At 46.6% G+C, this 25,190-nt stretch overlaps 1 protein-coding gene across 4 annotated transcripts in view; it reads right to left on the bottom strand.

The window, feature by feature from the left end:
* FOXN3 (forkhead box N3) overlaps positions 1-25,190 on the bottom strand; it is a 214,324-nt gene that overhangs the window by 41,402 nt on the left and 147,732 nt on the right. The gene's annotated exons all lie outside the window — the stretch shown is intronic.

Raw genomic sequence — 25,190 nt, 5'->3', positions numbered from 1 at the left:
CAGGCATGTGCTCAATGTCGTAAACACTGAACGATATCATGCACGATATGTCGTTCAGTGCCAGGCTCCCTCCCTCATTCCCCAACATGCAACAACCTGACAATATCGTCAGCATGTTCAGGCGATGAACGACATAGAACAACCACCTGCTTAAGCTCGCATCGTTGGTCGTTATCGTTTGTTTTTGCGTACATACTGGCCAATATAGTGAACGACTTAACGATAATGATACAGTCATCGTTCAGCCGTTTAAAATATTGCCCAGTGTGTACGCGGCTAAATTTACTAAAGTGACAGTTTTCAGAAGTGGAGATGTTGCCCATAGCAACCAATCAGATTCTACTTAACATGTAACTAGCACCTTCTACAAGATAATAACTAGAATGTGATTTGGTTGCTATGGGCAACATCTCCACTTCTAAAAACTCTCACTTTAGTACATTTACCCCTATGAGTTAGTGTGAGGTATCGAGATTTAAAATGCTGACTTTATGGCAGTGTAGATGTGTTTCAAGAACATGTCGGCATACTGTAGATGTCAAAAAAATCATACTGAACTCCATTTCATACCTGTGGCTTTCCAGCTGTTGTGAAACTACAAGTCCCAGCATGCCCAGCAACTGTTTTACCATTCCCTAATAACAAACCTGCGTAAGGGCATGCTGGGACTTGTAGTTTCATAACATCTGGAGAGCCACAGGTTGGCCAGGCCTGTTCTAGAGTGAAGTCAGCAACCTGGAAGAAACAATGTATAACCAGTTACATTGTACGTCCCTGCTGCACATAAACATACGGATAGTGTCATGCCTGGATGCATACTGGTAACAATGTACTTACTGGGTGGTAGCACCAAGTATTTATCCCAACGTTTTCATGATTAGCTTGCCACTGGGGGGCAGTGTTCCTATAGCGTGCATCACTGCAGCTCCACTAAACGAATAAACGCAAACGGGGTTCTCTACACAGCGACCTCTATCTGCATGTTTTACATCACTAGCCAGGGAACGGGGGACATGTCCCCTTTACATAGGTTTCACACTAAATGGCCTATTGAAAGGTGCAGAAAAGGCGGTAATTCAGCTTTGCGTGCTGGAAACAGGGAACACGGCTTTACATTTATCCTGTGGTTGCCCTGGTAACAAATAAAACAAACAGGCTTCTCTTGCCTCATTGAGGACGGAGTCTGGGGGTCAGCAGGCAGCCGCTTGGGGGGGGGGGGGGACCCGGATAATCAGCATCTTTGTTACACAGCCAGCTTTTCTATTCCTCTCTCTATCTTTTCAGAGGAATAATTGACTGGCTAAACACCCTACAAGGGCAGGAGATCTGGAGACAGCCCCCCTTGTTCTGCTGCCTTTCATTTACTTCAGCCTCCACGAGAACCTAAACTTTCATCTTCCAGCAATTGGTGTTTGCTGAACGCAGATAAGCGGCTTTCATCTCCGCAGGCCCCAGCCATGATTACAAGATCTCTTCCTGTGTAATACAAGTGCGCGCTTACAAACAGCAATATTTGTGTTTTCCCTCTGGCCTGGTTTCATTGTCATTCACAAAAATCAATTTACGTGACAAAGACTGAACCCTGAAGTGACAGAATATTTGGATACAGGAAAAAACAAAGTATGGGCCCACAAGCGTCGCAGCAACTGCCCCGGGCCCACAAGCGTCGCAGCAACTGCCCCGGGCCCACAAGCGTCGCAGCAACTGCCCCGGGCCCACAAGCGTCGCAGCAACTGCCCCGGGCCCACAAGCGTCGCAGCAACTGCCCCGGGCCCACAAGCGTCGCAGCAACTGCCCCGGGCCCACAAGCGTCGCAGCAACTGCCCCGGGCCCACAAGCGTCGCAGCAACTGCCCCGGGCCCACAAGCGTCGCAGCAACTGCCCCGGGCCCACAAGCGTCGCAGCAACTGCCCCGGGCCCACAAGCGTCGCAGCAACTGCCCCGGGCCCACAAGCGTCGCAGCAACTGCCCCGAGCCCGCCATGAGGCCTCCAGCTCAGAGCACAGCATGAGGTGTAACCACCTAGCAGGGTGCAGTATAGGCTTACACTCCCTGGCAGGCTCATCGTGGGAAGGTTGAAGCCTTGTTATTTGCCGCCTACCCAGGAAGAGGTGACCACAGACCCGCTGCATGTCCCTGACCGGCCTGCTCACACATTTCTTCATTAAACAAATAATACTTAAATGAATGTATGAGCCCACAGAAAAGGAGTAGTGGAGACCCCGTCTTCCGTACACACCACCGGACCCCAGGAGTACTCTTTGTATACATATGAGCCATGTATGGTTAGTGATCATGGACTAGAGTTTTAGATTTATGTTCTGAGGAAGTAGGTTCTATGTGGTCCCACGGGACCTAGCAAGCAGGTCATCAGTCATGGCTGTCAAATCATCCCCACATGCTGAGACTTGTAGTTCCCGAACAGCTTGCAGACCCCATACTGCCCACTTTTGCACTGAAGTAGATCAATAAGACGTTTACAGGTCATCGTTTTATTTCATTTGTTTTCAACTTTTTTGAGGAGTTGGCTGATTTGTGAAGTATAATGTAGGGCATTTGCAGGCCTACTTACTAACAAAAGAAAAGTCCTACTGCCATGATAATGCCGATGGTAGCCTACACCAGTATGGGGTCACCAGATTATTCCAATAAAAGCTTCCTGCCTATTTAGGAAAGATCTTGGCCGTACTACTATCTCCAACTCAGTATGCAGCAGATCCTAAAGAAACAATGATTTATTTACATAAATATTCTATATAATTAAAAACAAACTCAGGGCTATGACAATGGTAGTAAGTCAATCAGCACTTTGGTCCCAGTTGCCAATATCATCAAATACTGAAGGTCTAGGAAGGGAGCTCCAGCCAAGGTGGCCAGACAGCGGAAACTTTGGTAACTATACCGGGGAAGTATTCCATCTTATAACCCAACCAAGTGGATTCACTAATCCCATTCACAGAAGGCAATTCGGGGCTGCGTCACGTACATCTGTATCAGTTATCCGTAGGAGAAGTGAGGAGGAAACGTCCGGATGACTGCGCTATGAAATGCGCCCTGTTGTTCTGACCACTGCCCATGATGAGTTTTCCTGCATTTGTCATAGTGCCAGGAGCCGACGCTCTGTCTTACTGGACGCGGTTTCTAAAGTTTCCATTGTAGAGAATTCACAGCTAAGGGATCTCCCTTCCATCACTTCCTTCCTCCCAGAGCGGCTGTTACCACAGCAACCTGTAACATGGAGGGGAGGCCGGAAACGCCAGCAATGCAGGAGGCAGTGCCTGTAACATGGAGGGGAGGCCGGAAACGCCAGCAATGCAGGAGGCAGTGCCCGCAACATGGAGGGGAGGCCGGAAACGCCAGCAATGCAGGAGGCAGCGCCTGTAACATGGAGGGGAGGCCGGAAACGCTAGCAATGCAGGAGGCAGTGCCTGTAACATGGAGGGGAGGCCGGAAACGCCAGTAATGCAGGGGGCAGCGCCTGTAACATGGAGGGGAGGCCGGAAACGCCAGCAATGCAGGAGGCAGTGCCTGTAACATGGAGGGGAGGCCGGAAACGCCAGTAATGCAGGGGGCAGCGCCTGTAACATGGAGGGGAGGCCGGAAACGCCAGCAATGCAGGGGGCAGTGCCTGTAACATGGAGGGGAGGCAGGAAATGTAAGGATAGGCTGTGCAGTGGGAGAGGAGTACACTGCCTGTAACATGGAGGGAAGGCAGGAAATGTAAGGACAGGCTGTGCAGTGGGAGAGGAGTACACTGCCTGTAACATGGAGGGGAGGCCGGAAACGCCAGCAATGCAGGAGGTAGCGCCTGTAACATGGAGGGGAGGCCGGAAACGCCAGCAATGCAGGGGGCAGCGCCTGTAACATGGAGGGGAGGCCGGAAACACCAGCAATGCAGGGGGCAGTGCCTGTAACATGGAGGGGAGGCCGGAAACGCCAGCAATGCAGGGGGCAGTGCCTGTAACATGGAGGGGAGGCAGGAAATGTAAGGACAGGCTGTGCAGTGGGAGAGGAGTACACTGCCTGTAACATGGAGGGGAGGCCGGAAACGCCAGCAATGCAGGAGGTAGCGCCTGTAACATGGAGGGGAGGCCGGAAATGCCAGCAATGCAGGGGGCAGTGCCTGTAACATGGAGGGGAGGCCGGAAACGTCAGCAATGCAGGGGGCAGCGCCTGTAACATGGAGGTGAGGCCGGAAACGCCAGCAATCCAGGGGGCAGCGCCTGTAACATGGAGGGGAGGCAAGAAATGTAAGGTCATGTAGCGCAGTGGGAGGGGAGTACACTGCCTGTAACATGGAGGGGAGGCAGGAAATGTAAGGTCATGTAGCGCAGTGGGAGGGGAGTACACTGCCTGTAACATGGAGGGGAGGCAGGAAATGTAAAGACAGGCTGTGCAGTGGGAGAGGAGTACACTGCCTGTAACATGGAGGGGAGGCCGGAAATGTAAGGTCATGTAGCGCAGTGGGAGAGTACACTGCCTGTAACATGGAGGGGAGGCAGGAAATGTAAGGTCATGTAGCGCAGTGGGAGAGGAGTACACTGCCTGTAACATGGAGGGGAGGTAGGAAAAGTAAGGTCATGTAGCGCAGTGGGAGGGGAGTACACTGCCTGTAACATGGAGGGGAGGCAGGAAATGTAAGGTCATGTAGCGCAGTGGGAGGGGAGTACACTGCCTGTAACATGGAGGGGAGGCAGGAAATGTAAGGACAGGCTGTGCAGTGGGAGGGGAGTACACTGCCTGTAACATGGAGGGGAGGCAGGAAATGTAAGGTCATGTAGCGCAGTGGGAGGGGAGTACACTGCCTGTAACATGGAGGGGAGGCAGGAAATGTAAAGACAGGCTGTGCAGTGGGAGAGGAGTACACTGCCTGTAACATGGAGGGGAGGCAGGAAATGTAAGGTCATGTAGCACAGTGGGAGGGGAGTACACTGCCTGTAACATGGAAGGGAGGTAGGAAAAGTAAGGTCATGTAGCGCAGTGGGAGGGGAGTACACTGCCTGTAACATGGAGGGGAGGCAGGAAATGTAAGGTCATGTAGCGCAGTGGGAGGGGAGTATGCCGCTTCCATGTGCGGTTACTGTGGCCTTTTACTTTCTGCGTTTATTCGATTGAAAGAAAAGTGAAGAATTTTTGGCTACAAGTAAAGCAGTAATAACACACGGATCCCATATCAGGACTATGTATAACATGTAAGTTCAGCTGCCAGTTACATAGAATTTGACAGCAGTCTCTAGGAACCAGTGACATCACTGTGAATGCAGCCTATCCAGTCTCTAGGAGCCAGTGACATCACTGAGAATGCAGCCTATCCAGTCACTAGGAGCCAGTGACATCACTGAGAATGCAGCCTATCCAGTCACTAGGAGCCAGTGACATCACTGAGAATGCAGCCTATCCTGTCACTAGGAGCCAGTGACATCACTGAGAATGCAGCCTATCCAGTCACTAGGAGCCAGTGACATCACTGAGAATGCAGCCTATCCAGTCACTAGGAGCCAGTGACATCACTGAGAATGCAGCCTATCCAGTCACTAGGAGCCAATGACATCACTGAGCATACAGCCATACAAGCCCCAAAAGGAATGATAATTGTAAGCTTAAATAATTGGCACGATATCATTGACATTATAGTTACTTACAATAGTTGGGAATTACCAGACAAAAAGCCTCCAGAATGCATTCCATGGAACATTGATGTAACCCACAAGATGGCAGCACCCACTCTGTCACCCAGAGGTGCTCCTATATGCGATGTCTCACACTGGACATACCAGGACAGTAAGCTGGTTACTCAGAGCCGGGTGGTATTCTAAGCTCACCACCATAACATGCAGCGATTCTTCAGTCATAACTAAAGCACAAGCGATAAGTCAGGCCTCGCCACATTCCGAGAAGTTGAATTACTGTAATAAAACAGAGTAACACTATATTCTTCTACAGCGAACATTGCTGCAACATTATTCAGCTTTCGAGTTACAAGACGACATCTTCTGCTTCACTAGCAAACAGCAAAGAAGCCAAATTATTAATGTCACTTATTTAAAAAAAAAAAAAAAATTGTTGAAAACGCTCTTATGCTGGCCATGCACCTGCACGATTTCAGGCTGATTGTCCAATTTTCGACGAGTCTTATGATGGATCCTGTGGAAATCGGGTATTCTTGGAGTAGGATACGATCCGATGCGCGCTCCCTCAGCTCCTAAAACGTAACGTATGATCAGATGCAGCCCATATTATCCATCGTATCGTGTGCAGATCGTACTGTGTATTTTATACATGCGATGCATCGAGCGTCCATTCATGTAATTTCAGTGACTTTTCCCTGATGAGCGCGTGAGGCACATGATCAATCGTACGACATATCATGTGCAATGAAAAACAACAAATCGTGCCGCCGGGACTGCCAGGGAGCTCCGGTGATTCGTATGTGAATCTTCTCTAATGCTGGTCGTGCAGGTGTATGGCCAGCATAAGTCTATTACCCAAAGTGTACAAACACTACATACACACACACAGATATACAAGATATACAGTGACAGAGGTATACTAAGATTAAATACATCCTCCTGTTAAAGGTCTGCATGTAGCAGACGTAATACAATTTGCAGGAGACTGCAGGCGGAGGTGGTGTGGGGGCTGGCAGCTCTGAGAGTGGACTTAGGAAACCGATTCCTCAGCTGCACTGTAAGGTCTGAAGTGCAGAAATCACTCTATTTGGAGCAGAGCGAGGAATTACACTGAAAGGAAGAGACATGTTTTCAGGCTTGCTGCATTAAGTCCCATCTCTGCCGGGTCACTGGTCACACAGACAATAGCTAGAGAGGCTTTGCACAAAAGGTGAACACTGGAAGGACACGCACTCTCGCACAATCTGCTCAGCCAGCCTAGGACAATCGTTTAACAACAGCGCGGCCTCCGCTCCGTCCGTGGTAAGCAGCAGAACACTGATCGCTTGTGACATGAGGCATTTCTAGTAGAAAGCAGTACAGTATTCTATTATGTGTGGGAGATGAGAGGTGGAGGGGCTTGTCATTGTCAGCGGCCAAGTAAACGGCTCCAATATATATGCACTCTCTTCTTAGAATTAGACCTATGCCAGGACACCATAAGGCTTAACCGAACCAACACCATTAGTACAACGGCTGACACAAAATGTTCCTTATTCAGGATGTCTCCTCAGCCGTGATCTGAAGCTGCCGGCTGCTCTGTACTCTGTAGGAAGCTTTCAGCATTAATGGAGCTGTCCTTCAGTGTAAGCCTGCGGGTCAGGTCCCATAATCTGTATTCAGCGGCCCCCAAGCAGCAATGAAAGTTATTGTGAGGGTCCTCTTTTGGGGTCCTGGAAAAATCTCCAACTAGGGCATGAGGTCTTAGTAGATTGGAATATAAGTGGTTTGGTAACCTGTGCCTCTCCAGTTGTGGCACGCCACACATAATACCGCATCAGCCTTTGGCTATTGGGATAAAGCCAATATATAGGGCATGATTCGCAGCTAGACGTAAAGCAGCCGATCTGGTTTATTTCAGAGGGCACATACCACGAAATGAATGTAACCAGATGGCAATGAGCTTCTGGCAGGTAGGAAAAGCACGCGGCACTGCGAGTGTGGAGCCCAGGCAGGCACTGGCGGGGGCCGGTGCCCAGGCAGGCACTGGCGGGGGCCGGTGCCCAGGCAGGCACTGGCGGGGGCCGGTGCCCAGGCAGGCACTGGCGGGGGCCGGTGCCCAGGCAGGCACTGGCGGGGGCCGGTGCCCAGGCAGGCACTGGTGGGGGCCGGTGCCCAGGCAGGCACTGGCGGGGGCCAGTGCACACAGGCGGATTGCACAGATGGCTCTGAAGGCAACGACTGCTCGGCATCCGTTTTCAGGTCCAAAAAGCGTCGGCTTTGCGTGCAAATCTAAATCAGGGCAATAACCTGTGATTTTCTCATGTCCCGTAATAACTATATAGTCATGTGATCCCCTCGTAATGCTCACACTCAAAGTAGGAACATGAACAGGAAAACTATACAGAATGAAGGATGCAATCAACAATTATCTGCTCTCTCTGTCTCATCAGCTCTACATGAAAATCATAACTATTGAAAAAGTTTTAAGACAAATAATCACCTCTCAAAATGATGATAATGTTGGACGAGACAAGTGCTGCGAGGGGGTCCGAAGATTCAACTCGGGATTAAGATCACTTCAAACTACTTTGAATTCATCTAGGCAGTGAGACCAAGTAGCCCGAGATCCTAGGGATCTACATTGCTTTATAACACTTATAAAAAATAAGTAGATTTTATCATTGCAAAAGGTGAAAAAAAAATATATATATATTTATATTATATATTTTTTGACACATAGTCTTAGTTGCTTTGTACATGTCATTTAGTTTCCATCCATATAGCGTTTGGAAACATTTGGGGAGCCGGGTAGGACTGCAATCTGCGAGAAGAGCAGGAGGTAATATCGGGAGGCTGCTACAGAATACACAAGAAGCGAGCAGTCAGCACTAATGTACTTATAATTCTATTTGCGATCCCCCAGCGACTATCTCTGCGGGGACTTGTCTCAGTCCCAGCACTCACCCGGTTAACTGGGAGTATAATCAATAGAGCAGCAGGCAGTGGCGTTCCACTCTCTGTATCATCCGCAGTAACTGTCAGGGGGAATACAAGATAAACTATGACAAGCCATCATACCGGCTATAAATAGATTCATTTCCAAGGTCAGCGCAGCACAACTGGCTAAATAGCAGCAGAGTGGGATATACCCGCACGGTCCATACAAGAGCTGAAACGGGCACCAGCCACAGCGGGGAACCATCCTCACATTGTGCACAAACACTGACAAAGTGAAAGTAACGTAGTTCACGCAGCACAGATGGCATCAATGCGGTCACAGATACAAACCCTGGTAACAACTGACTCACTCGCTGGATAGATGGCAGGGGACAAGCTGGCATAGCACTATCCAGGCTGACCTAGAATATACTATTCACCTCTAAGCTCTCCTAAGAAGGATTAGGGGCAGAAAAAGTGGAGAAGTTGCTTATAGCAACCAAACCGCTTCTGTCATGTAATATCACAGTAAGGAGCTGACTGGTTGGTACTTTCTCTCTCTCTCCAGGCTTTGATACATCTCCCCGTTAGTTTGTAGGACTGGAAGTCACATTGGGGCAGAGGTATGAAGCTCTGGAAAGTGATAAACGACCAACCAATCAGCTCCTAACTGTCACGTTACAGGTTGTGTTTGAAAAATGACAGTTAGGAGCTGATTGCTTGGTCGTTTATCACTTCCCAGAGCCTCATACATCTGGCCCCACTGTGAGATAAGTGCACAGCTGGGACCTCTGTCCCCGTACTACACAGAACTGACCCCATTATTAGTGGAGGAGTGTGAGGGCGCAGGAGATTGTGCCAGCGCATCTTTCATCGGCACTGGGAGGGAACGGGAAACCAGTTTGGCTTCTATCATGTCCCAGCATGAAAAGCCTGCATCAGAGTGCGTTACCCAGCCCAGGGAAGACACAGGAGAGGCTGCACCAGGAGCTCCTTAGGAAAAATTAGCAACAGAACTGTCGCTGAGGGCCCGGGCCCCGTAAGCGTCACTGAAGACCCCGTACACATAACGGCTTCCTGCTGTACAACTGCTCAGCCCTGAAGGAAAGTCCATCTGACACTGTGTAACAATAGGACTCACATAGCAGCACTGACTGATCCATTTTAATTCTAAAGGAAATGATACAGACTAGAAGGAATAAATTCAGTTAAACATCTCAGAGCTGCTTTGTTCAGACGTTAATGGTTGTTTATTTCCATAGATAATATTTCATAATGTGTCCACTAGGGGGAGTGGGAAATACTCATTCCAGACAGAAGATGCAGGATGACAGCTCATATTACCAAATGCAAATACGCCAGGAAGCCGCCTCTGTGTACACAAACAGTCACAATGTTGTCCTAAGGGAAAGCAGAGCAGCCTGCAATAAGAGTGTTTCCTCTATGAAATATAACTATATACCTGGGTGCTTATAACCCATCTACTTGTCAGATAAAGACTTATCTCACCTGTGTTACAGCCGTTAACTTGCTCAGATTCAGATGTAAATGTGTATATTTCTCAGCAGCACTGTACAGACCTTTATGGCTGCTATGGCCCCCCCCTCTATATCCATCATCAACAGGCTGCACTGCCCCCTATCCCTGGCTTACTACATCTGCGTAATGCCGCATAGTCACAGGTCCACCGTCACCCCCTCACTGACCGTCACCCAGTTACACTGCTGTAAGTAGTCATGCGTTCCACCGTCACCCCCTCACTGACCGTCACCCAGTTACACTGCTGTAAGTAGTCATGTGTTCCAACGTCACCCCCTCACTGACCGTCACCCAGTTACACTGCTGTAAGTAGTCATGCGTTCCACCGTCACCCCCTCACTGACTGTCACCCAGTTACACTGCTGTAAGTAGTCATGCGTTCCACCGTCACCCCCTCACTAACCGTCACCCAGTTACACTGCTGTAAGTCATACGTTCCACCGTCACCCCCTCACTGACCGTCACCCAGTTACACTGCTGTAAGTAGTCATGCGTTCCAACGTCACCCCCTCACTGACCGTCACCCAGTTACACTGCTGTAAGTAGTCATACGTTCCACCGTCACCCCCTCACTGACCGTCACCCAGTTACACTGCTGTAAGTAGTCATGCGTTCCACCGTCACCCCCTCACTGACCGTCACCCAGTTACACTGCTGTAAGTTGTCATGCGTTCCACCATCACCCCCTCACTGACCGTCACCCAGTTACACTGCTGTAAGTAGCCATGCGTTCCACCGTCACCCAGTTACACTGCTGTAAGTAGTCATGCGTTCCAACGTCACCCCCTCACTGATCGTCACCCAGTTACACTGCTGTAAGTAGTCATGCGTTCCAACGTCACCCCCTCACCCAGTTACACTGCTGTAAGTAGCCATGCGTTCCACCGTCACCCCCTCACTGTCCGTCACCCAGTTACACTGCTGTAAGTAGTCATGCGTTCCACCGTCACCCATATAACTGAACAGTTAACCCAGTTACACTGCTGTAAGTAGTCATGCGTTCCACCGTCACCCCCTCACTGACAGTCACCCAGTTACACTGCTGTAAGTAGTCATGCGTTCCACCGTCACCCATATAACTGACCGTCACCCAGTTACACTGCTGTAAGTAGTCATGCGTTCCACCGTCACCCATATAACTGACCGTCACCCAGTTACACTGCTGTAAGTAGTCATGCGTTCCACCGTCACCCCCTCACTGAGCGTCACCCAGTTACACTGCTGTAAGTAGCCATGCGTTCGCATTGCTAGTCAGCCTACGCTCCAAGAACATTAAGTGTGTTCATCTCCGCACTGGTCACAGAGACCAGGAAAATGAGTAATTATAGGAGTTATACATGGGCTCTGCAGCGGGGTGTGTAACACTGTGCAATGTTCTGCAGAAATAGGCTTCTTTATTGTACAAACAAGCTGGTTACTTACTTCAAGTAATATATTATTTGGTTAAAAACAAAAATGGGTTTTATATAATATTAATAAAAAGTTAAATAATAATAATAATTAGAATGTGTCATTAACAAAACTATTTGAAGTGGAAACCCCCCATTAAAGAAGGACGTTGAAAAGGTCCAAAAAAAAAATCAATCATATAACTATCAAATTTCTTTAAATACGACAACTATTCACTAATGGTGCCCATACACAGACGATTTTTTTATCCGATATGAAGAGTTTTGACGGGTTGTACAGACCAATCGTATGAAAAGAGGTGTTTTTTGTGTATTCTTCGACCCCCGATGCGCGTCCCTGCCGTCCTCTAGTTGGATCGCAGATCAGATGGTTTTGCAGAGAGATCTGAACCGATCGTGTATGATGTGGCACACATTGCATGTACTTTTGTTCATCTGGGATCCGATGTAGGATCTGTGATGTCCCTGGCCACTCCCCGCCGCCATTTCAAATAGTGTACAATAGAACAAATTGTATGGTCTTCTGTGGAATCGTTGCATTTTAAACACAAATCGTCCTGTATCTGAAGGGAAGAATTTTCAAGGGAAATGGTATGCGACATCAGATGCGCTTACACATCGCACCGTGTATGGCCACCATAAGAAAGGGATTTTCAGCATTATTGGATTACTACCACTCATAGGGGGGTCATTCCATGTTCAGCGCCTGCGGCTGTCTGTGCTGGTCGTCCAAAGGAACAATTCAATCGTTGCTCTGTTTGGGCGCGAACAGGCATTTCTGCTCGCCACCACCTGAGGAGTCGAGCAGAAATGTGCGCAAAGTCCGTAGTTTAGGCACCCTAAACAGGAGCGGCTAAACACAGTCTGACAAGACACGACAGGCGCAATAGTTAATTGGCGCCCAAAAACAATTGAATTGCAACATTGGGCGCGCGTTAATTAGTGCGCCTTAATAGACAATTGAGTAAGAGGCATTCCCAGCCTCTCCCACAGACAGACTTCTTCAGGTCATTCCTATTAGTCAGACACCTTGTTGTTGGGTTCCCGCAGAAAGAAGTGCCACAAAAATATTGATCAGTTGGGCTGTAAATGGTTGTGACCGGAAGCCCACGCCCCACCGAGCTCCTAGGGATTCCCTCACCATCAGTTACCACCTGTTAGTGACTCCTCCCACAGCATAGTGGGCAGGTAAAGCTGCCACCACCATCTCCTACTACCGACACCTGTGACCACTTGTTCCACTCATACTCCTACAGTGGGTGTTGACTGCATGCCGCTGCAGACACCTGACAGTAGTCAGTACACAGCCCTGCAAACGTCTCAGCTGCAGCAGCTCTATGCATGCAGGGCACCGGTGGGTTAACATGCTACCTTGCCACGGGAGGTGATCTGGGGCTCTGGTGCATCATTTACACACACGGTGCCTGACACCAGCCATACATTTTAAATTGGAACTTAGCATTATGTTTGAAAATGGCAGTCCCAGGTGTGAGCGGGAGGAACCTGGGAGAAGCAGTCCCAGGTGTGAGCGGGAGGAACCTGGGAGAAGCAGTCCCAGGTGAGAGTGGTAAGAGCCTGGGAGAAGCAGTCCCAGGTGTGAGTGGTAAGAGCCTGGGAGAAGCAGTCCCAGGTGTGAGTGGTAAGAGCCTGGGAGAAGCAGTCCCAGGTGTGAGTGGTAAGAGCCTGGGAGAAGCAATCCCAGGTGTGAGTGGTAAGAGCCTAGGAGAAGCAGTCCCAGGTGTGAGTGGTAAGAGCCTGGGAGAAGCAGTCCCAGGTGTGAGCGGGAGGAACCTGGGAGAAGCAGTCCCAGGTGTGAGTGGTAAGAGCCTGGGAGAAGCCGTCCCAGGTGTGAGTGGTAAGAGCCTGGGAGAAGCACTCCCAGATGTGAGCGGTAAGAGCCTGGGAGAAGCACTCCCAGGTGTGAGCGGTAAGAGCCTGGGAGAAGCACTCCCAGGTGTGTGCGGGAGGTACCTGAGAGAAGCAGTCCCAGGTGTGAGCGGTAACAGCCTGGGAGAAGCAGTCCCAGGTGTGAGCGGGAGGAACCTGGGAGAAGCAGTCCCAGGTGTGAGTAGCAGGAATCTGGGAGAAGCAGTCCCAGGTGTGAGCGGGAGGAACCTGGGAGAAGCAGTCCCAGGTGTGAGTAGCAGGAACCTGGGAGAAGCAGTCCCAGGTGTGAGCGGGAGGAACCTGGGAGAAGCAGTCCCAGGTGTGAGTGGGAGGAACCTGGGAGAAGCAGTCCCAGGTGTGAGTGGGAGGAACCTGGGAGAAGCAGTCCCAGGTGTGAGCGGGAGGAACCTGGGAGAAGCAGTCCCAGGTGTGAGCGGGAGGAACCTGGGAGAAGCATTCCCAGGTGTGAGCGGGAGGAACCTGGGAGAAGCATTCCCAGGTGTGAGTGGTAAGAGCCTGGGAGAAGCAGTCCCAGGTGTGAGTGGTAAGAGCCTGGGAGAAGCAGTCCCAGGTGTGAGTGGTAAGAGCCTGGGAGAAGCAATCCCAGGTGTGAGTGGTAAGAGCCTGGGAGAAGCAATCCCAGGTGTGAGTGGTAAGAGCCTGGGAGAAGCAGTCCCAGGTGTGAGTGGTAAGAGCCTGGGAGAAGCAGTCCCAGATGTGAGTGGTAAGAGCCTGGGAGAAGCAGTCCCAGATGTGAGTGGTAAGAGCCTGGGAGAAGCAATCCTAGGTGTGAGTGGTAAGAGCCTAGGAGAAGCAGTCCCAGGTGTGAGTGGTAAGAGCCTGGGAGAAGCAGTCCCAGATGTGAGTGGTAAGAGCCTGGGAGAAGCAGTCCCAGGTGTGAGTGTAGGGATCTGGGAGAAGCAGTCCCAGGTGTGAGCGGCAGGAACCAGGGAGAAGCAGTCCCAGGTGTGTGTGGCAGGAACCTGGGAGAAGCAGTCCCAGGTATGAGCGGTAGGAATCTGGGAGAAGCAGCCCAGGTGTGAGCGGTAGGAACTTGGGAGAAGCAGCCCAGGTATGAGTGGTAGGAATCTGGGAGAAGCAGTCCCAGGTGTGAGTGGAAGTAACCTGGGAGAAGCAGTGGCAGCAAGTTACTATCTACTCCCAGTAGGTAGGGGCGGTAACAGATGGTTACTGATGGTGAGAGGCAATGCCTATCAGTGGTGAAGTAAGCCAAGATAAACTTAGCGTTCCCGCTAGGATGTTTTAGCAGGGTGCCTCGCCGGATACCATCCTCACCTGCGGTAAGAACAATACAGAACAACTCTGCCAGCAATTGTAGCTGCACCACCACGAGAAGAGCAAATATATGCCACAAAAACCTTGCGCTCCACACAAACTGCTCTCAGGACCGCCGGCAGGGAGCTAATGATAAATGTATTTGATTTTAGGCAATACTGTCTGGTTAACAGCTGTGAGATCATTACTTTTAAATAAGTAAATTAAAAACACAAGCAGGAACGTTTAATCCAAGTGATAACTGGCAAGGAATCTGGCTCAAAGTCAAATTTTTCAGGACAGAGAAAACAGCGTCTGAAATTCACTGGCACGGCACAGGCCTCGCCGCCAGCCGCTGACCGTTCCTTTGTGCAAACTCTGGAAAGGGCCTCTCTAAACAAGAAGGGAGAACACCTTTATTCTCTGGGCACACAGTGTTTTGTATGGCCGACTCCATCGTCCTGCGCTAAAACACGAGCGGGTTCTGGGCACTTTCCTGACCCCCGACTCAAAAAGCCAGCAGAGGGGCAGAAATCCCGGGGGCCTCTTCCAGTTGCTGGTAAGGAGCCCACTTACTTAATTAGACAGCCTGATTAGGCGCATTGGCCATTTCTGAACAATCTGAAAAGACTACAAACATCTGAATAATGACAGAACGCCCCGCTCTGTACAGCTGGGAGAGGAAACCTCAAAGGGGTCACATCCTCAGAATGTTTTTTTCTTCTCCCCAGCGCCCTGAAAACAACTTTTTGTTTTATAAGTGTTTCTTTTGATTGTTGTAAGAGAAAGAATATTTTGAAATTGAACCTGTATTATTTTTAAAAACAAATGAATTTTAAGTTTAAAAGTGAATATTCATTTACACACAGTTTTTCCTGTGTTAATAAAAAGCAGGAATAGTGGAATAATAATAGGATAAATGTCATCTTGCAATGCAGATCATATGACCACATGGTAAAATGGGACCGTCACGGTTTTATAACATGGCTTACTCCATTTCTCATGCGTTAAGGCACGCTACCTTAATGGCAGGAAATTCTAAATGTATAACAAAAACAGCTTTATTAAATGCTCCCAAGTATGTTCACTCTACGGCTCGATTCAATTCAACGCGCTGTGTTGTTGTAGGATGCCGGTTCTTGCGCCCCTCGCACGTTAAACATGTATTTAGTCGCGAGAACCGGCATTCTCCCACTAAACTGCCTGGAGCAATGATGTTTCCACAGTGCTAAGGGCAGAAAACAGTATCGCGCCAGGAGATTTGTCGGATTTCTGCTCACACCCCAGGAGGGGTGTGAGAAGAAGTCCTTAGTCGGGGTTAGCAGCGCGCTGAATAGCTCCAGGAGCTCTATGTGCAGTATACAACCTCCTAGATCTGACAAGGCCACTAAGCCTAAAGCACAAGGTAATACCTAAGGAAGATGCCTGAGGGTAACTCTGGGTTACGACCCTGTCACATGGACCGAACGCTGAAAGTAAGAAGCCTAAACTGCGCAGACTATGAGGCGCACAAGTGCTGCCCTACATTTAACATTCCCAGGACGGCCAATAGCCTCACACATGCATCAAAACGGGGGGATCGAATGATCTGATTTTTTAGTCCGATCCAAATGGATTTTGTGAATAAGAACTGAGGGTCTCTGGGGCATGACACTGATGGATAATAACCTCTTCTACAAACACCTGTGGTCAGAAAAAAAAAAGTCTTTCTAATTTTTATATCTCACAATTTTCATTAGGTGATCTTGTAAGGTGTAAAGCTGGGTAGACTCTGATCGGAACCATGTATCATACACATCATATAATGTGTATATCCCCATATCCATCATTCACTCCATCTGCTGTGCTGCACATCATATAATGTGTATATCCCCATATCCATTATTCACTCCATCTGCTGTGCTGTGCATCATATGTGTATCCCCATATCCATCATTCACTCCCTCTGCTGTGCTGTACATCATATAATGTGTATCCCCATATCCATCATTCACTCCATCTGCTGTGCATCATATAATGTGTATGCCCATAACCATCATTCACTCCATCTGCTGTGCTGTACATCATATAATGTGTATATCCCCATATCCATCATTCTCTCCATCTGCTGTGCTGTACATCATATAATGTGTATCCAAATATACATCATTCACTCCATCTGCTGTGCTGTACATCATATAATGTGTATCCCCATATCCATCATTTACTCCAGCTGCTGTGCTGTACATCATATAATGTGTATATCCCCATATCCATCATTCACTCCATCTGCTGTGCTGTACATCATATAATGTGTATCCCCATATCCATCATTCACTCCATCTGCTGTGCATCATATAATGTGTATGCCCATATCCATCATTCACTCCATCTGCTGTGCTGTACATCATATAATGTGTATATCCCCATATCCATCATTCTCTCCATCTGCTGTGCTGTACATCATATAATGTGTATCCCCATATCCATCATTCACTCCCTCTGCTGTGCTGTACATCATATAATGTGTATCCCCATATCCATCATTCACTCCATCTGCTGTACATCATATAATGTGTATCCCCATATCCATCATTCACTCCAGCTGCTGTGCATCATATAATGTGTATCCCCATATCCATCATTCACTCCATCTGCTGTGCTGTACATCATATAATGTGTATCCCCATATCCATCATTCACTCCAGCTGCTGTGCTGTACATCATATAATGTGTATCCCCATATCCATCATTTACTCCAGCTGCTGTGCTGTACATCATATAATGTGTATCCCCATATCCATCATTCACTCCATCTGCTGTGCATCATATAATGTGTATGCCCATATCCATCATTCACTCCATATGCTGTGCTGTACATCATATAATGTGTATATCCCCATATCCATCATTCTCTCCATCTGCTGTGCTGTACATCATATAATGTGTATCCCCATATCCATCATTCACTCCATCTGCTATGCTGTACATCATATAATGTGTATCCCCATATCCATCATTTACTCCAGCTGTTGTGCTGTACATCATATAATGTGTATATCCCCATATCCATCATTCACTCCATCTGCTGTGCTGTACATCATATAATGTGTATCCCCATATCCATCATTCACTCCATCTGCTGTGCTGTACATCATATAATGTGTATATCCCCATATCCATCATTCTCTCCATCTGCTGTGCTGTACATCATATAATGTGTATCCCCATATCCATCATTCACTCCCTCTGCTGTGCTGTACATCATATAATGTGTATCCCCATATCCATCATTCACTCCATCTGCTGTGCATCATATGTGTATGCCCATATCCATCATTCACTTCATCTGCTGTGCTGTACATCATATAATGTGTATATCCCCATATCCATCATTCTTTCCATCTGCTGTGCTGTACATCATATAATGTGTATCCCCATATCCATAATTCACTCCATCTGCTGTGCATCATATAATGTGTATGCCCATATCCATCATTCACTCCATCTGCTGTGCTGTACATCATATAATGTGTATATCCCCATATCCATCATTCTCTCCATCTGCTGTGCTGTACATCATATAATGTGTATCCCCATATCCATCATTCACTCCATCTGCTGTGCTGTACATCATATAATGTGTATATCCCCATATCCATCATTCTCTCCATCTGCTGTGCTGTACATCATATGTGTATCCCCATATCCATCATTCACTCCATCTGCTGTGCTGTACATCATATAATGTGTATCCCCATATCCATCATTTACTCCAGCTGCTGTGCTGTACATCATATAATGTGTATATCCCCATATCCATCATTCACTCCATCTGCTGTGCTGTACATCATATAATGTGTATCCCCATATCCATCATTCACTCCATCTGCTGTGCATCATATAATGTGTATGCCCATATCCATCATTCACTCCATCTGCTGTGCTGTACATCATATAATGTGTATCCCCATATCCATCATTCACTCCAGCTGCTGTGCTGTACATCATATAATGTGTATCCCCATATCCATCATTTACTCCAGCTGCTGTGCTGTACATCATATAATGTGTATATCCCCATATCCATCATTCACTCCATCTGCTGTGCTGTACATCATATAATGTGTATCCCCATATCCATCATTCACTCCATCTGCTGTGCATCATATAATGTGTATGCCCATATCCATCATTCACTCCATATGCTGTGCTGTACATCATATAATGTGTATATCCCCATATCCATCATTCTCTCCATCTGCTGTGCTGTACATCATATAATGTGTATCCCCATATCCATCATTCACTCCATCTGCTATGCTGTACATCATATAATGTGTATCCCCATATCCATCATTTACTCCAGCTGTTGTGCTGTACATCATATAATGTGTATATCCCCATATCCATCATTCACTCCATCTGCTGTGCTGTACATCATATAATGTGTATCCCCATATCCATCATTCACTCCATCTGCTGTGCTGTACATCATATAATGTGTATATCCCCATATCCATCATTCTCTCCATCTGCTGTGCTGTACATCATATAATGTGTATCCCCATATCCATCATTCACTCCCTCTGCTGTGCTGTACATCATATAATGTGTATCCCCATATCCATCATTCACTCCATCTGCTGTGCATCATATAATGTGTATGCCCATATCCATCATTCACTCCATCTGCTGTGCTGTACATCATATAATGTGTATATCCCCATATCCATCATTCTCTCCATCTGCTGTGCTGTACATCATATAATGTGTATCCCCATATCCATCATTCACTCCATCTGCTGTGCTGTACATCATATAATGTGTATATCCCCATATCCATCATTCTCTCCATCTGCTGTGCTGTACATCATATAATGTGTATCCCCATATCCATCATTCACTCCATCTGCTGTGCATCATATAATGTGTATGCCCATATCCATCATTCACTCCATCTGCTGTGCTGTACATCATATAATGTGTATATCCCCATATCCATCATTCTCTCCATCTGCTGTGCTGTACATCATATAATGTGTATCCCCATATCCATCATTCTCTCCATCTGCTGATCATATAATGTGTATATCCCCATATCCATCATTCACTCCATCTGCTGTGCTGTACATCATATAATGTGTATCCCCATATCCATCATTCACTCCATCTGCTGTGCATCATATAATGTGTATGCCCATATCCATCATTCACTCCATCTGCTGTGCTGTACATCATATAATGTGTATATCCCCATATCCATCATTCTCTCCATCTGCTGTGCTGTACATCATATAATGTGTATCCCCATATCCATCATTCTCTCCATCTGCTGATCATATAATGTGTATATCCCCATATCCATCATTCACTCCCTCTGATGTGCTGTACATCATATAATGTGTATCCCCAAATCCATCATTCACTCCATCTGCTGTGCATCATATAATGTGTATCCCCATATCCATCATTCACTCCATCTGCTGTGCTGTACATCATATAATGTGTATCCCCATATCCATCATTCACTCCATCTGCTGTGCATCATATAATGTGTATGCCCATATCCATCATTCACTCCATCTGCTGTGCTGTACATCATATAATGTGTATATCCCCATATCCATCACTCTCTCCATCTGCTGTGCTGTACATCATATAATGTGTATCCCCATATCCATCATTCACTCCATCTGCTATGCTGTACATCATATAATGTGTATCCCCATATCCATCATTTACTCCAGCTGTTGTGCTGTACATCATATAATGTGTATATCCCCATATCCATCATTCACTCCATCTGCTGTGCTGTACATCATATAATGTGTATCCCCATATCCATCATTCACTCCATCTGCTGTGCTGTACATCATATAATGTGTATATCCCCATATCCATCATTCTCTCCATCTGCTGTGCTGTACATCATATAATGTGTATCCCCATATCCATCATTCACTCCCTCTGCTGTGCTGTACATCATATAATGTGTATCCCCATATCCATCATTCACTCCATCTGCTGTGCATCATATAATGTGTATGCCCATATCCATCATTCACTTCATCTGCTGTGCTGTACATCATATAATGTGTATATCCCCATATCCATCATTCTTTCCATCTGCTGTGCTGTACATCATATAATGTGTATCCCCATATCCATCATTCACTCCATCTGCTGTGCATCATATAATGTGTATGCCCATATCCATCATTCACTCCATCTGCTGTGCTGTACATCATATAATGTGTATATCCCCATATCCATCATTCTCTCCATCTGCTGTGCTGTACATCATATAATGTGTATCCCCATATCCATCATTCACTCCATCTGCTGTGCTGTACATCATATAATGTGTATATCCCCATATCCATCATTCTCTCCATCTGCTGTGCTGTACATCATATAATGTGTATCCCCATATCCATCATTCACTCCATCTGCTGTGCTGTACATCATATAATGTGTATCCCCATATCCATCATTTACTCCAGCTGCTGTGCTGTACATCATATAATGTGTATATCCCCATATCCATCATTCACTCCATCTGCTGTGCTGTACATCATATAATGTGTATCCCCATATCCATCATTCACTCCATCTGCTGTGCATCATATAATGTGTATGCCCATATCCATCATTCACTCCATCTGCTGTGCTGTACATCATATAATGTGTATATCCCCATATCCATCATTCTCTCCATCTGCTGTGCTGTACATCATATAATGTGTATCCCCATATCCATCATTCTCTCCATCTGCTGATCATATAATGTGTATATCCCCATATCCATCATTCACTCCATCTGCTGTGCTGTACATCATATAATGTGTATCCCCATATCCATCATTCACTCCATCTGCTGTGCATCATATAATGTGTATGCCCATATCCATCATTCACTCCATCTGCTGTGCTGTACATCATATAATGTGTATATCCCCATATCCATCATTCACTCCATCTGCTGTGCTGTGCATCATATAATGTGTATCCCCATATCCATCATTCTCTCCATCTGCTGATCATATAATGTGTATATCCCCATATCCATCATTCACTCCCTCTGATGTGCTGTACATCATATAATGTGTATCCCCAAATCCATCATTCACTCCATCTGCTGTGCATCATATAATGTGTATCCCCATATCCATCATTCACTCCATCTGCTGTGCATCATATAATGTGTATGCCCATATCCATCATTCACTCCATCTGCTGTGCTGTACATCATATAATGTGTATATCCCCATATCCATCATTCTCTCCATCTGCTGTGCTGTACATCATATAATGTGTATCCCCATATCCATCATTCACTCCATCTGCTGTACATCATATAATGTGTATCCCCATATCCATCATTCACTCCATCTGCTGTGCATCATATAATGTGTATGCCCATATCCATCATTCACTCCATCTGCTGTGCTGTACATCATATAATGTGTATATCCCCATATCCATCATTCTCTCCATCTGCTGTGCTGTACATCATATAATGTGTATATCCCCATATCCATCATTCTCTCCATCTGCTGTGCTGTACATCATATAATGTGTATCCCCATATCCATCATTCACTCCATCTGCTGTACATCATATAATGTGTATCCCCATATCCATCATTCACTCCAGCTGCTGTGCATCATATAATGTGTATCCCCATATCCATCATTCACTCCATCTGCTGTGCTGTACATCATATAATGTGTATCCCCATATCCATCATTCTCTCCATCTGCTGATCATATAATGTGTATATCCCCATATCCATCATTCACTCCAGCTGCTGTGCTGTACATCATATAATGTGTATCCCCATATCCATCATTCACTCCCTCTGCTGTGCTGTACATCATATGTGTATCCCCCATATCCATCATTCACTCCATCTGCTGTGCTGTACATCATATAAGGTGTATCCCCATATCCATCATTCTCTCCCTCTGATGTGCTGTACATCATATAATGTGTATATCCCCATATCCATCATTCACTCCCTCTGATGTGCTGTACATCATATAATGTGTATATCCCCATATCCATCATTCACTCCATCTGCTGTGCTGTACATCATATAAGGTGTATCCCCATATCCATCATTCACTCCCTCTGATGTGCTGTACATCATATAATGTGTATATCCCCATATCCATCATTCTCTCCATTTGCTGTGCTGTACATCATATAATGTGTATCCCCATATCCATCATTCACTCCATCTGCTGTGCTGTACATCATATAATGTGTATCCCCATATCCATCATTCACTCCATCTGCTGTGCTGTACATCATATAATGTGTATCCCCATATCCATCATTCACTCCATCTGCTGTGCATCATATAATGTGTATCCCCATATCCATCATTCTCTCCATCTGCTGATCATATAATGTGTATATCCCCATATCCATCATTCACTCCCTCTGATGTGCTGTACATCATATAATGTGTATCCCCAAATCCATCATTCACTCCATCTGCTGTGCATCATATAATGTGTATCCCCATATCCATCATTCACTCCATCTGCTGTGCTGTACATCATATAATGTGTATCCCCATATCCATCATTCTCTCCATCTGCTGTGCTGTACATCATATAATGTGTATCCCCATATTCATCATTCTCTCCATCTGCTGTGCTGCACATCATATGTGTATCCCCATATCCATCATTCACTCCATCTGCTGTGCTGTACATCATATGTGTATCCCCATATCCATCATTCACTCCATCTGCTGTGCTGTACATCAGATGGGACGATTCCACGGCAACATGGCGCTGTTACATGTCGCATCGTGTAGTGCGTACAGCGACGCAATTCTATCGTTACATTGCATTACTGGGTTGCATTGTCCTAAGGTGTGTATCCAGCGTCACTGAGAGGAGAGGTTACATAATAAACCATCTCTCTGCTATGTACAGGAAGAATTCTATGCACAAGTCTTTACAAAGGCTATCACAGAACTCTACCTCCTGCAACTTCTCCCAATTACATTGCCCATTCACTCAGTAGTTATTTTCAGGAATTAAGAAACAAGTCTGCCAAGGGCTACCTGCAATGGACCTAGGTGAACTATAGAGCGGATTTGTGTCGTATCCAAGGGCAACATAACAAAACTCTTCCAGATAACTTAAAGACCAGGCCGAAAAAAAAAAAAAGATTTACAATAAAACATCAGGAGGGAACATATAAGGCAATAAATAAAGTTACATGAAAATGGAGAACCCCTCCTTATATGCAAACTGTACACAAATCTAGCACACAAGATTTTAAAGCTATAATGTTGATGTCTCTGGCAGGAAGGTGTTAAGGGCCCTCACAATAGGTTGCTAGGGCCGAACACTGCAGGCATCATATTGCAGATAACAACCTGTATACACACCTAGCATTAAACCGGCAGCATGCTTTTACCCTGTAATTTCCAGCCACACCTAGGGGCTGCTATGGCAACCAAACTACGCCACTAAACCTTCGCCTGTTTAGTTAGGAGGTGGGTGCAGGACGGTTTGTACTTCAACTCTTTCCAGGTCTGAGCAAAAAAGGGACTGCGAGAAGGGTTTACTCTCCCTCCTTTGTTGTATCCGGGGGAGAAGCTGCTGCACCTTTTATAATAGGTGATTATAATTACTGCACCGGGGCGGAAAAAGCCCCACTAAAATGTGACAACGCTATAGGGTGCAAACTGTGATGAGTGGCTAGCACAAATGTAATGTACAAAACCGCTGCAACCTACAATCAATGTAAAGAGCTCTCAGAAAGGTTTTATACCACAGTCAGTCACCCAACATTACTCCGAACAGAGGGGGCAATTATTATCTGCAACACAGTGGAGAAGATTATGATCATTTACTGTCTGTATGATTAATAATGAATTCATTTGCTGAGAGAGGTATTGACAAAAATCACAATGATAAATAAAATATTGCGTCACTGATTGCTTAGGACCCCAATAAATTGTTCTTGGCACAGGTATAAGAATGCCGCCTGCAACATTCTAATGAGGTGGAACGCAATCCACGCGCATCCGCCTGACCCCGCCATGTCCAGCAAAGCGCCATTTACTCTCAGCAACAGGTGAAAACAAGACCTCTAATCTGAAGGAAAACACACAACTTTTTTTTTTTCTTTAAAACTTAATACAAGTGTAATATATATATTGTATTGAGGAAACAGGACCAGTTTTTTTCCATAAATACCATCTCACGTGAGTGTGCACAAGACAGCCGATGTTTCGGTCCTTTCATGGCAGCTCACACACCGGAGCAAGCCACATTCTGCTCATTGCAGTCCTTTTCTCCATCTGGCTCTCAGCCTCTCACACAGGGGTATAACTCCAGGTAAATGTGAGCTATAGCGAGCTCTGACCACCATGTAGAGGGGACGCCGCCTGCTTTCCTACCCTTTCACCATGCGCTAATATCCGGCTACAGTGAAACATCTGTGATAGGTGACAAATTCACGAGACCATCGCTGGAATACAGCAAGTGCATCTTCCCCATCAGCTCCGACAGTAGGAAGA

Source organism: Taudactylus pleione, unplaced genomic scaffold (genome assembly GCF_031769625.1).
Source record: "Taudactylus pleione unplaced genomic scaffold, aTauple2 ptg001254l, whole genome shotgun sequence".
Classification (NCBI taxonomy): domain Eukaryota; kingdom Metazoa; phylum Chordata; class Amphibia; order Anura; family Myobatrachidae; genus Taudactylus; species Taudactylus pleione.
Note: the sequence above shows the minus strand (reverse complement) of the source record. Positions and strands in the feature narration are given on the sequence as shown.